The 14776-nt window shown below is 37.8% G+C and overlaps 1 protein-coding gene across 38 annotated transcripts in view; it reads right to left on the bottom strand.

The window, feature by feature from the left end:
* The window catches only part of LOC114279355 (uncharacterized), a 114839-nt gene that overhangs the window by 37106 nt on the left and 62957 nt on the right, over positions 1-14776 (bottom strand). For 30 of the 38 annotated variants that reach the window (XR_014356926.1, XR_014356933.1, XR_014356932.1 and 27 more), the window contains exons 2-4: positions 13518-14668; positions 3214-3286; positions 3088-3129 (exon numbers count right to left, since the gene is read on the bottom strand). The gene's annotated coding sequence lies outside the window, so the exon portion shown is untranslated. The remainder of the gene's footprint in view (positions 1-3087; positions 3130-3213; positions 3287-13517; positions 14669-14776) is intronic. The other 8 variants (XM_082909591.1, XM_082909578.1, XM_082909574.1 and 5 more) reach the window with 1 other exon arrangement.

Below are 14776 nucleotides of genomic sequence, written 5' to 3'. Positions count from 1 at the left end.
TTTCAAGATGGGGTGATTGGAATTATTCAGCCATTACTTGCTTACTATTAAGGAAAACAAGAAATTGCCCGAAAAGATTGTAGCGAGCACAAATCTTTCGTACAAGTGTAAAGTGTAATGATCAAATGTGCTCTCTAGTAATTGATATACGAAGTTGCACTAATGTTGTCTAAAGAGCTATAAAGAAACTAGGTTACAAGATTAAGCCACATCCCAAGCCTTATCATGTGGCATGGATAACCAACACGGAACTAAAGGTTGATAAGCAGTGCCTCTAGCATGGGCAACCTCAAAGAGACAATAATGCGTGATGTTCTTCCCCTTAAGCTTTGTCATATTCTACTGGGTCGTACATAGCCATGGGATCACAATGTCATTCATACTGGGCGTGACTTTTTCATTGATGGCAAGACAAAGTACACTTTCATTTATGTCACCAACTCGCACACCGTCAAATTGAAGGCCTCTTTATTGATTCAGTGTTTTCTTCCTTCCGATGGGATTCTTGGTCATGCTCTTAGCTCGCTGGAGTCTAGTTCTTTTCAATGGAATAAAATTGACGGAACAACTCTTGGCTATTTGGAAGCCCATTATTGGATTTGGAAACCTCAGGCGAAGCCCATGGGCCCGAAGGCATTTTGGTCTCATAAGTGTAATTGGTAGAATATTATTATTAGTATTTAGTTAAATTTAATGTCTTAATACTAATATATGATTTTATGTTTGTTTCCCAAATAATATTAGAAAAGTTTCCGAATTAGATTAGGGTTTGGTCCTTTAGGATTTGGTCATCGTAATGATCAGATTATGAATTATAATTATTGAGAGTAAAATGTTGTGGCTGTGTGTGTTTCCCAACCTCTCTTCCCTCTATTATGTTCTTCGTCAGTTTGTCTCTTATATCAATTTGTTCCTTGTAATTCAAGTTGCATCTATTTAGCCCTTTTTACATCGTGTCAATTTAGTCTTAGTGATAATGCCCTTTAGAAATTGAACACAAATCGTGGGGCAAGATTATCCATTCACTATCGTCAAAGAAATTGAAGAGTTGGCGTTGTTGGCCTGGGTTGGGGCAAGCATCCTGCCGTGGCGGAGGTCCTGCGTGAGGCCAAGTCACAATCGACTTGTGGCGCTTGGCATTATACCTTCTAAAGAAATAAAGTTGTGCCTTCACCACTACTTATGGGTTTTTGTGAGATGGTAAGCGCTTGATCTTAACAATAAGGGGAGCCTCTAAATGCCACCCACAACTATTATTGGACAACCCAACTTTAATTCTTTTCATATCACACCATTATACCCTAAGTTAAATTATCAAAAATAACAAAACCTTAAACCCTATCCCACTTCCAACCACAAGCTTCTTTAGCTCTAACTGTTGTCAACCACAACACCTCCCTTATCGCCGCCCTCCTCCTCTATCTTCTTCTTTCCACAAAACCCTAGATATGCACCTCCATCACTACCCCCTTATCTTTTTCACTCTTTTTCTCTCTCTACATAAAAAATAAATAAATAAATATTTTTTAATAATTAACAAGCGCATCAACTTTTCTTTATTACCTTTTTTCCACCAAAAAAAGCAATTGTGACCTAAAGGGAAGATTTAGGAAGCGTTTGGTAGAGTTTTAAAATTAAGATTTGAGAATAGAGTTGTATTTTGAGTTTGTGAGTTTTGGAATTATGATTTGAAAAGAGAAAATTTGTTTGGTTATGAGTTTTGAATTTTTGAAATTAGAAAAGTTGTTTGATTGAAAAACTTGCAGCTCATAACCAAACACACAACTCAAAACTCTATTCAAAGCTCATAAAAAATTTCAAAAATATTTTTTATTTAAAATATAAAAATAACAAGTGCCAATTGCCAAAAAAAAAAAACAAATACAATTCCGGTCAATCGGCCGGACGTCCGAGTATCAATTTTTGAAAATTCTAACCAAATACAGAACTCAAACCAAGGTGTGAAATTACATTTCCAAAGCTCCACCAAACACAGCTTGATTCTACATTACAGGAATAGTTATTGTGACAAACATAAATTTAATCACAATTTTTTTTCTTTTTTTTAATTTATTATTAAAGAAAAATGTGCATATTGAAAAATGATAGAAATAATCATGTAGAATTTTAATTTCAAATCTCATGTGTTAATTACTAAAGCAAAATGTGCATATCTTAATCATCATGCAGAACTTCACCTACTATTCTCTTGCATTACTAAATCAAAATGGTTGGCTGGGGTTTGGCATCTCTTGATAAACCAACACAATTCTTATGAAGGTTGATTTAATAACTTTACTGTATTGCAATTTGCAACCACATAATATCCAAGAACTAAAAATATACCAGCTCATTACCTACCACCTAAATGCATGCATATCCCTATTATTTCTTAGATATTCCTTATCTAATAAGAACTTAAGCTATGATCAACATAAGTACCAAGTTTTCTCTCTCCCAAAACTACTTCACTGATTAAGCTAGGAGTTGTTTGTGTTTTTTCATTAGTGTCCCCCTCATTGGGGGGCTGTGTTAGATGTGTTGTATTACTTGGGGTATGCGCCTCATAATGTGTATATTCTTCGCATGTATTTCATAACTTACCCAAAATAAAATATAAAAAATCCCACATTGAAGAGAAAAACCCAATTCTAGAACTCTACTTCACAGATTTCCAGTTTAAAAACCATAATAGAAAACATACATAATGATTTTTGTTATTATGCCCAAGCATAAGAAAACAGAACATAGAAGAATGGCAAAAGACATTTCATGGGGCTGAAATTACATCCAGGCTTTATATAGAGTGCTAACCTAGTGCCCAATACAATTAATTTCAGTTTTAGTTTTACTTCCAATTTTTTGTGGAGTTGAATATGGTGTATAAACAATGCAACAATGCACTTAGATGAGTATGACATGAAAATAAACTAATAAAACACATAGACAACAACCAAAAAGAAATTAACTACTTTATGGTTCACTAGATTTCTAGGCAACAAAACATACGCATCCAAAAATTTGAACATGATGGGGCCATTCAATAACTTGGATAGATATAAACAAAAATTAGTTTTGAAGACTAACCTGACATCAGAATTCACATTTCGAGAAAGTGATATGAATGAACTGCAAACAAAGGCAAATTAGAATCAACATAAGCTGCAACAAGGAAAGTTAGTATCAACATAGAGTGAAATGATCTAGACATACCCGTGACAAACTTTCCGAGGCAGGTGGCTTGGTTTGAATCAAAGTAAATTAAGTTCGTTTTGAATCCTTCAACCTGTTACAGTAGCACAACAGAATTATTGAGTCCCAAAAATGCACATTTTGAAATCCTTTGAAGCCAAATGAATGGCCTTTTAGGAACACAAAGTAGTGGGAAATGTACCTACCAACATTGAGTTGTCAAGTCTACCTAGAGTTTCCTTGCAACTGCTTGCACACACTTTAAGATATAATGAACTATGCATCTCTCAGTTTGTTAATTATTAATTTGAAACTAATTTTTTAAGATATAGTCACTCATTTGAGATCAGGTTGAAGAATAGCCACAAAGGTCCTAGCCAATCTGATGGGTCAATCAAGAACTAGAGAGAGAGGAACTTAGAGATAGATATTAGAGAGAGAAATTCTCAATTCAATTCAAATTCAATGTATCCAAGTTAGTTACAAGTGATGTGGTACTCCTCTATTTATAGGATACACTATCTAACACATGGTATGCACATGACACTACATCATACTCCCCCTCTTAAGAAAAGACTTGTCCTCAAGTGAAGACGACAAAATATAACCAATACTAGAAATGAAAGACACAAACCTAAAGTACAAGATGACAACTTTTCAAGGAACTATTCTGCAAGGATAGAGGTATCATCAATGGAAGAGGCATCCAGAAAGTACGGTACAAGGTGTTGCACGTTAAAGGTATTGGATATGCCTAAATGAGCGGTAGCTTGACTTCATAAGCATTGTCGTTAATCTTGCGCAACACCTCACAAGGTCCCACCTTCTTGTCACTCAACTTAGGCCTCGTTTGGGAACTGTCTCTTTTAGCCTAAAAGCCAAAAAGTTACTAAAAAAATCAAAAAGCCAATAAATTATACCAAAAAGTCAAAGATTCCATTTTCTCTCTACTTTTTGCACATCTTTTCATAAAAAACCAAAAAGTCATCCCAAACATACTAGCTTTTTTTACATCATATTTTAGCCAAAAAACCAAAAAATTACTAAAAAAGCCTGTTCCCAAACGAGGCCTTAGTGTAGGTGCCACGGGATACCTCTCTTTGCTCAACACCACCCACACAAGATCCCCTACTTCAAACACCACTCTTCGCCTATGCACATCACCGGCCGCCTTATACTTCGTATTAGACTTTTCAATTTGGGCCCTCACTTGAGAATGAATGCTCTTCATGAACGTGGCCATTTCCTCCGCCTTAACGCTTCCTCTCCTTGAGAGTGGCAAAAGCACCAAATCCACCACACTTGAAGGCCTTGTTCCATAAACTACTTCGAAGGGAGAAGTATTTATGGTGCGGTTGATAGATGAATTGTAAGCAAATTTAGCCAAAGGAAGGATGCCATCCCAACTCTTGGGGTGATCCCTCACAAGGCACCACAAGAAGTTGCCAAGGCTACGGTTCACTACCTGCGTTAGACCATCGGTCTGCGGATGGAATGTAGTACTAAAACTCAAGTCCGTGCCAATTTTCCTCCACAAAGTTCTCTAAAAGTGAGCAAGAAACTTAACATCTCTATCGGACACAATAGAAGTAGGCACCCCATGCAACTTGTAGACTTCCTTGAAGAAGAGATTAGCAATGTTTGTAGCATCCATGGTCTTCTTGCAAGGTATGAAATGTGCCATCTTGGAGAAACGATCCACCACTTCCATGATAGAATCACTCCGCCTTTGAGTAGGAGGGAGGCCCAACACAAAGTCCATACTAATGCACCGCCAAGGAGCATCCGGCACCAGTAAAGGGGGATATAGCCCCGCATTAGTGGCAGTCCCCTTGCTCCTTTGACAAATTTGACAACGCTTCACATGACGTTGCACATCCTTGGTCATGCCCGGCCAATAATAAGCATCTTGAAGCAACCCAAGGGTCTTGTCCTTACCAAAATGCCCCATCTTATGACGCTCAACCAACAAATGTGCCCTCAAGGAACAACTAGGAACACACAACTTAAGGCCATGGAAGAGGAATCCATCCCTTATCATGTAACTTGGACAAGCCGTCCTATCCCCCCTTTGCAAAGCATCAAAGATCTTGGAAAAGTAAGGATCACTTGCATAGAATGTGCGAAATTCATCAAAACCCACAACTTCATTTTTCATTTCAATCAAGAGAGCCGTTCGCCTACTCAACCCATCGGCCACCTTATTAATAACCCCCGATTTGTGGCACAAAGAGAATGTGAATTGTTGCAAGTAGGCCACCCATTTGGCATGGCGCTTGTTAAGATGGGATTGACTATTGATGTACTTGAGAGCTTCATGATCGGTGTGGAGCACAAACTCCTTGTATGCAAGATAGTAGCTCCAATGCTTGATGGCTTGGATAATGGCATAAAATTCCAAGTCATAAGTGGAATACTTGAGCTTTGCCCCATTCAACTTTTCACTAAAGAAAGCAATGGACCGCCCTTCTTGGCTAAGGATGCCTCCAATACCCAATCCCGATGCATCACAATCAAGTTCAAAGGTCTTGTCAAAATCCGGTAATGCCAAAATTGGAGCCTCGGTAAGCAACTTCTTAAAAAGATGGAAGCTATCGGCGACTTCCTTGCTCCACTCAAAAACTTTAAGCTTGAGAATGTTGGTCAAAAGGGCAGCGACGCTACTAAAGTTTCGGATAAATCGCCTATAGAAAGTAACCAAACCATGAAAACTCCGTACTTCTTGGATACTAGGAGGAGTGGGCCATTCCACAATTGCTTTGACCTTCTCCACATCCATAAGCACCCCACGAGAAGACACAACTTATCCCAAGAAGATGACTTGGTCCATAGCAAAGGTGCACTTCTTAGTGTTGCCATAGAACTTGTCTCGCCTCCAAAGTTCAAAGACTTGCCGAAGGTGGCACAAATGCTCTTCCAAACTTTGACTATAGTTCAAAATATCATCGAAGTAGACCACTACACACACCCCCAAAAATGGTTGCAACTTTGTGTCATCACTCTCATAAAAGTACTCGGAGCATTGGTAAGCCCAAATGGCATCACATGCCACTCAAATAGGCCATGAGGCGTTTTAAAAGCCGTTTTCCACTCATCATCGGGCTTGATGCGGATTTGATGATACCCGCTTCTAAGATCAATCTTAGAAAACACCTTTGATCCGACAAGGCAATCCAACATATCATCCAATCTTGGAATTGGAAAGCGGTACTTGATTGTAATCTTGTTGATTGCACGGCTATCCACACACATACGCCAAGAGCCATCATTCTTAGGTGTCAAAAGCACCGGAACACCACAAGGGCTACGGCTAGGCCGGATATACCCTTTAGCCAAAATTTCTTCCACTTGCTGTTGCAACTCCTCTTTCTCCTTTGGAGACATGTGATAGGCCGGTTTGTTTGAAAGCGCCGACCCGGGTACCAAATCAATACAATGTTGAATGTCACGCATAGGAGGCAAATCGGAAGGAAGTTCTTGGGGAACGACATCAGAATACTCTTCCAAAAGAGTAGCCACCTCAACCTTTTGTTTAGAAGCACCCGTGTGTACAACCGGAACCAACACCAATACAATCCCAAAATTTCGACTCTCTTCCACAAACTCCCTAGAAGCAAGCAACGTAGCAGCACTAGGAGATGACTTGAAAACATCCTTGGAAGTAACCTTTTCCTTCATTGGAAGCAAGGTAAACCGGATATCATTCTTGACAACGGTGTAGGTGTTCCGTTTGCCATCATGCAAAGATTGCCGGTCATATTGCCAAGGTCGCCCAAGTAGAATGTGACAAGCATCCGTAGGCACTATATCACACCATGCCTCATCAAAGTATTCTTGTCGGATAGAAAATGAAAACAAGCACCATTATGTAACCTTGATCTCATTGCCTTTCTTGAACCAAGATAGAGAATAAGGATGGGGATGTTCCTCCACTGGAGGGTTGGAAGCGAGCATTGTTGTCTAGGGGTGGGAGATACACTTTGGTACAATCAGTGTTGAGTTATATTCCTATTTATTTTTTGTCCCTTTTCAAGATACCTAGTTCGTTTTGCAAGGCAAATTGAGAAATTATTGAGAGATTTTCTATGGGAGGGGTTTGATGAGGGTAAGAGGGATCACCTAGTCAGATGGGAGATTGTCTCTCTTCCTTGGCATAAAGGGGGTCTTGCTATTGGGAACATTGTTGCTAGAAACATTGCCCTCTTGAGCAAATGGTTGTGGAGATTTCCCGAGGAAAGCGAGTCCTTATGGTGTTCTATTATTAAAAGAAAGTACGGAATTCAGGCTAATGGTAGAGATTCTATTGTGGTTAGCAGAGGCAATTGTCGTTCTCCGTGGAAGTCTATCTCTCGTTTGTTTCCCATTATGTCTCGATTTGTGTCTATGAAAGTGGGTGATGGGGCTAGTATTCGATTTTGGGAGGATGTTTGGGTGGGGGATACATCTTTTGACAAAGCTTTTCCACTTTTATATCGATTGGATCATGCGCGAAATGTGTCCATTGCGTCAGTGGCATGTTCTGATGTGGCACCAATCTCTTGGAATTTCAATTTCCGTAGGAATCTAAGTAATAGGGAGTCTCTTGAGTTAGCATCTTTATTGACATTGATTAATGGGGTTTCCTTAGTTTTATCTCCCAATAAAAGGGTGTGGAATATCAGCTCTTCAGGGGTCTTTTCTTGTAATCTTTGTTTGACAATCTCATTGATAAGTCCTCCGTTTGTTTCCTCTTCATTTGAAAATCTGGAAAGCGGGTGTCCCTCATAAAGTGAAGTTTTTCATATGGTCCTTAGCTCATAGAGGTGTCATGACCAATGACCTATTCCAAAGGAGAAGGCCTAATCACTATCTTTGCCCTCAATGGTGCGTGATGTACAAGAGGAGTTCGGAATCGGCAGATCATCTCTTTCTTCATTGTTCGATGGCTATTCAATTATGGCAGCATCTATTTGGTTTGTGTGATGTTAAATGGGCTGCTCCACAGGATTGCACACATATGCTTCTTGTTAAGCTTGACGGGTTCGGCGGCTCTAAGAGAGCCAAAACCTTGTGGTCTTGTATTGTTTGTGCTATTTTCCGGATTATTTGGCTGGAGAGGAATTCACGGATCTTTGATGGAAAGGGGGCTGCTGTAGACTCTTTGTGGGATAGGGCTGGGTTTTTGGCTTCATTTTGGGCTTTTGGGTCTCCTCCGTTTAAAGGAGTTCCACTTTTCTTGATTTCTAGGGATTGGTTTGCTGTTTGCAACCCCAAGTGATTGGATTTTCTTGTTTTCTCTTTCTTTTTGATAGCTGTTTTTATTTTGATTGGGTTCTTTTTCATTGTACGAGGACTTTTTGTCCTCCACACTTTCTTCTTTAATAAAACTTGTTGATTTTCAAAAAAGTTTGTCCACCACTTCTTGAGAAACTACATTCTCACAACTTCCACTATCAATGAACATGTTAAAAACACGGCCACCAATGTTGCAAGAGGAATAAAAGATATTGGTACGCAACCAATCTTCTTGGCTTTCTAGTTTTGGTGGGAGAAGAGTCTTCTTCAACAAAAGAGCAAGACTCTCTTCTTCATCACTATCTCCACCAATTGCCACTTTACCCGAAGGATCAAAGATTGGAGCATCTTCAAAGTCACCATGCTCCTCAACTTCTTCAATGAGAAGTGCCTTGTTTCGGTTATTACCCATGTTCTTGCGGCAATCGGAAGATCTATGCCCTGGTTCATCACACCTAAAGCATTTGAATGTTCCACCTTGTGGTGTATTTTGGTTTCCGAAAGCACCATTAGGACGAGGAGCTTGAGAGAAGGAAGCACCCTTATCCACAAACTTGGAAGGAGGATTAGATTTGGCAAAGCTAGGAGTGGAAGGACCCGGCCTAAAACCATCTCGAAACCCTCCTTGGGAGTGTTGTCCCATTTGGTAAGCATGGCGGCTTTGTTGCTTCTCCACGGCTAAGGCCCGATTAGAAGCTTCGGAAACACAATGTAATGTGTGCAAGGCAAGAACATCTTGGATGGAAGATTTCAAGCCGCTCACATAGCGGGCCACCCGTTGCTCCTCCCTTTCACTTAAGTCAGCCCGTGTAATGAATTGATAAAAGGCTTTCGTGTATTCATTCACACTACCATCTTGCTTGAGATAAACACTTTGGAGGTAGTTGAATGGTAGAAAATGGCCCTTTAGCTTCTTTTTCATTTTCTCCCAATCATGGATTTTCTCCTTTCCACATCGGCAACGGTTGAGTTAAAGTTGTTCCCACCAAGTGGAAGCTCTCCCCTTCAACCGAATAGCCACAAGCTTAACTTTCTTTTCAATGGAGACCTCTCCATAGTCAAAAATCTGCTCAATGGTGTTGAGCCAATTGATGAACTCATCAGGATTGAGGCTTCCATGAAATTCGAGAAGTTCAATTTTGATATTGTTCTCCCATTTGTGTTCCATCCTATCCACATCCGTTCGACGCCATCGTGGGGCCCAGAAGATATTATCAAAAGAATGATGAGTATTACCTTCGGTATCATCGGAACCATCACTACCCCCGGTAGGAAGTAGGAGATGTTGCACCGTCTCGGTTAACGCGGCAATTTGTCGTCTCATCTCGGCCATCTCATCTCTTGGATACGGAATTCCATTACCCCCATCATGATCACCCAAATCTGGGATATAAGCCCTACCACGACCACCCCTTCGACCTCGACCTCATTGAGACATTGAACAATTCCCCAGAATATGCAGAGACACAGTAATCTCACCCAGTTGAATATTGATAAAACAGTGAACCAATATACAATCTCGGCATAGTGAACAGATAATGTCACAATAGAGGCAAAACCCAAAATGTTGAAGACAAGAATTGAACTCAGATTGATGCACGCAGATTTAAAGAATTCGAGACTTCATATAACATAGGAAATTCAACACAGATGGATTAAAAACTCCAAAAATCACTTACCCACATGTTGATTTCAGTCAATCGAGTCCAGAACAACATCAAAGAACAGCCCAGGTATGATTTCATCGCAAGAGTACAAAACCCAGATTCGCAATTGCGAAAATCCAACAAACTTTGAATCGATGTGTTCTGTGATTCTGAAATCGCAATGTGAACAGCAACTTCGATTTACGACAGTGACAAATCGAAATCAGATCTTGACTAGGGCTTGGACTCGAGTTCGGATCTTGGCTCTGAATTCGACTGTGAGAAGCCCAACTTCGAAGAATCGCAAGTCGAATCTTGATCACAAAAGTACTAAAAATCTTCAATCGAGCTCCCATAAATCACAAAGGACAACTCGCGAAATCAATTCAACCCCAAGTTGCGATTCACGATTTGAGACAGATTTGCGAACCACGAGCTTCGATTCTATGTCTTGAGTTCGACGGAATTTCCACTACTGCTTCGTGATGGCTTCTCACACAACTATGAACGTGATTGTGATTCGTAATTAGGGTTTCAAATTTCAGGTACGTATCTCTCCCACAATTCATGCATTTAGAACATGAATTAGGAACAATAAACCTGAAGCTCTGATACCAAAATATGATGTCAATCAAGAACTAGAGAGAGAGAGGAACTTAGAGAGATATTAGAGAGAGAAATTCTCAATTCAATTCAAATTCAATATATCCAAGTTCGTTACAAGTGATGTGGTACTCTATTTGTAGGATACTCTATCTAACACATGCTATGCACATGACACTACATCACAATCCTATAGGAATGCTTAGATTTATAGAAATTTATTGTAATATAGAACACAACTTGTTAAAATTTTCAACAATACTACATACCTAGAACAATCATCTAGAAAAATACATATGTAGGATAGACCAAAAAAATACATATGCAGGATAGACCACATTCATTCCGGGCGAACTCACATCAAACCAACTTTGAATCTGCACCATACACCTCACTTTTGGGATACTTTTCGGTGTAAAATTTATGGGTAGATAGCATTTTCCTAAAATTTCCGACATGGTTGTTTCTATTGATAGCAATCATGACCTTTAAAAGCTAAGTATGCATGCATTTTAGGAATGGTTTGTTTAAATCTCTACCCAAATTCATGATTCATACACAGAGAATTTGTAAATCTCATAATACACTCATTCATTGTTATAAGATTTTAGTATATGAAAAGGCAAGACCATTCACAGATCTGTGGAAATTTCTAAATTTTTAAACAGAACATTTAGTTAAAAAAATAAAATAAAACTGCTTTGTTTATTTGTGAGTAGAAATGCTTATTTATGAATATGAAGGTGGTGACATAACAATGTTTCTAGAGATACAAATAGTGCAATCTAAGACACTCAAACATAAGGAGAAGTGCAAGTGAAGTGCTTGCACCCCTTTACACTGTGTTTGGCTGGGAGATTTGGGAAACATTTCACTTAATTTCGCACACCTTTTCCCTTTCCCTTTCTAAATCCCTTCCCAAATCTCCTAACCACACACACTGTTAGAGATAGAGGTAAGCAAAAGAGCTCATTCAATTTTGATATCTTGAATTTGATTGAGCTGTAAGTTGATTTATACAGAATATGTACAAATAGGATTTAGAAGAAATTTAAATTATTTGAGCCAACAATAGGAAAAACAAACACATTAAAACCTCGGGGAAGAAAAAATCATATGCATAAAGACAATTATGAATAGGTATTTCAATAAATGATGGGTGGAAAAATATAATAGCCAAAAACTTCGTAAACCATCAATAAACGAGCAAAATGAGTAAACACAAAAATGAGAAAATGGATCGAATAAGAATAATTTTCTAGAATTGGAATTGCATGTGTGTAGTTTTTTTCCAGTCAAGAAACGCAATGGAATATAAAATAAATGATTGATTAGTTCACGTTCTGTCCAAAACCGACTCTGTTATTGGCCTAAGGCCCAAACATAGGAACAGGCCAATGAATAATTTAATATATTATAGTTATGTTTGGATTAAGGATTTAAGGAGTGATTTGTCGAAGGAAAATAAAAAGGGAGGAATCTTGATTGACGTGATATCTTGTCAGAATTAGAAATTTAAAAATAAAAAAGTAAATGAACTCTACAAACAGAAGTAAATAATATAGTTGATGTATTGACCTATATAAAAGATAAAACTTTTTTCTTGTATTGTTCATTCTTAGAATTTTATTGACAACAGTTATAGCAATAACTTCTGCAAAATATAAATATGTGTAATTAAAATTGATAAAAACCAACTTAAGATTGATTATATCTCACACACACACACACACCCAAAAAAAAGGGAAAATTAGGTATTAATATCAATTAAAAATAATGTTAGAAATCTCAAGTACAAAAAATTAATTAGTAATTTTGCTTCTTGAAATGTCTGAAAAATCAATTTTCAATAAAAATTTTACAATGTAAAAATGATTTAAAGAGATTGAGCGGCCTCTGGTTCTGTCCAACCCTCATCATAACATTGCTTACTAACTCCGTTGAGGCTCTTCATGATCTCTCCAATTACTCTTGCTTTAGAAGTAGTCAAAAAAGAATCCAAGAGCAATGTTTCACATAACAAAGCAAGAACAGTGCTTTTAATTCTCAAATAACCTCAAGTTGACAAAAATCACCAGAAAACTTAATATAATATTAGACCAAACTTGTAATCAGCTCGCAGAGGTAGTATGTAACCAATTGACAAAAAAAAATCATATACTGCTATAGAAGCAAACGATCGGTAACTGAACTAGTCTGCACATAAATATATGCATCAATGTATACTGGATACTACAGAAAACACCAAATATATCCAGCTGTAATCCTGATCTCACTACTGAACACAGCAGGATGAAAAGATCAAAATGAGACAAGGTCATAAAAAATAGCGAGAAACAACAAAATCATACCATTGTCTATGCAATTTTTGCAAGCAAAAGACCAGTGTTTATGGAATCCAAATAATTATAGTAAAAACTGAATGAAAATAAATGTACACATGTGGTATAGAATCGAACAGAAACTACAAGATTAATTTTAATATCATTATAATAAATTGTTATTATCCGTATAAATAAAATAGAAAACCATTTTTTGTATTAAGCAAATATCTTGAATGTAAATTTACATAGACCAATCAGAGTTGGACTTTATAAACAACAGTATAATTAACTTCAGTAGATCTATAGCCTAACCAGAAAATCTAAAGCAGGGGGAAAAAATGCAAGGAAAAGCTAAGCATTCAAGAAGAGCACATCACAAACCAGATATCTGCAACGAAGCCACGGTAACCAAGAAACCCTATCTCAAATGAATAATACCAAAAAGATAAACCAAATAAAACAACATAGGCATCATTACCCGGCAAAGCAACCAGCAAACAGAATGACACTGATTTAAGTAGCAATTGAGACTGATGAGGGAAAACCAAGAACTGATGTTGAGGCGCTGATGTTGATGATCGGGACTTGGTTTCAAACCCAGCAACCTGAGTGGGTAGCCAAAATGAAGAATTTCCATCGTTCCAGTTGAATCATCCGAAGAATTTCCAGAGAAGATTTAACCTAGATTATAGAAGAAAGAGAGGGAAGAGGAAAATAGAAAGAAGAGACAGAAGAAAGGCCAGCTTTTTGTGATTCTGAGATGAAAATGAAGGGTAATTCTATTCGCACACCATACTTTATCTTTGTACACATCATTGTGCCAATTGGATATCAACTTCTGAACAAAAATAAAATGTTAGAATATCGACTTCTAAACAAAAACTAATTGTTAGAACAAAAATCCCATTCAATAGTTGATATCCGAACATTTATATTTTTGTTCGAAAGTAGATTTCCAAACATATCTATTTATTCAGAAGTTGATACCCAGAAGACACAAATGGTGTGTACTGAGACAAAATGTGGTGTGCAAATAAAATCACCCGAAGATGAGATCTCCTGTGATTTTATATTTTCCAAAACGCTGCACAATGTGGACAATGTGCACACACACAAGAACGAAGGAAAGAAAGGGTAAAAAAGTCAAAAAAATACCCGCTTTTCAACCCACCCACACAGCGAAATTGCACTTACAACCCTAATATTATTCCTTTTATACCGTGTAAAGCATTTGAGACTAAAAGCAAAAGGGGCAAATAAGTAATTTGGTAAGGGACAAAAATTTACTGTTCATCAGCAATCCACACTTTATACATATATACTGGTGAGGTGGCTGCCTTGCACGCAACCTAGTGCCCGACCCAAACAATTCCTAATAAAGTTGTTTTCAAATCCATCAATTCAAACCCATTTTAGAATTCAGGAAAATAAATAAACTTAAATTATTTCTCTATTAATAAGTAAAGATATAAAATTAATTTCTCAGTCTCTTGAGAAAGTCTCATTTCCAAAAGGAGATTTTTCCTCATTGGATCATCATCTGATACTATCTTCAAAGCCAGACCAACCAACCAATGAGATTCAAACTGGAGGACACTTGCCCATTGAACTACTATTTATCCCTTTTATCTGCATAATGGAAGCAAAAGTTTAGTGGTAAGCAAAACTAACAATATCTAAGGACTTGCTCCTAAATTTAGTCAATAACTAATCCAAATTATAATCCAAACTCGCATT

This window comes from Camellia sinensis, chromosome 15 (assembly GCF_055761805.1).
Source record: "Camellia sinensis isolate YWXY chromosome 15, ASM5576180v1, whole genome shotgun sequence".
NCBI classification, from domain to species: Eukaryota; Viridiplantae; Streptophyta; class Magnoliopsida; order Ericales; family Theaceae; genus Camellia; species Camellia sinensis.
The sequence above is the reverse complement of the archived record's forward strand: the minus strand, read 5'-3'. Positions and strand labels throughout refer to the sequence as shown.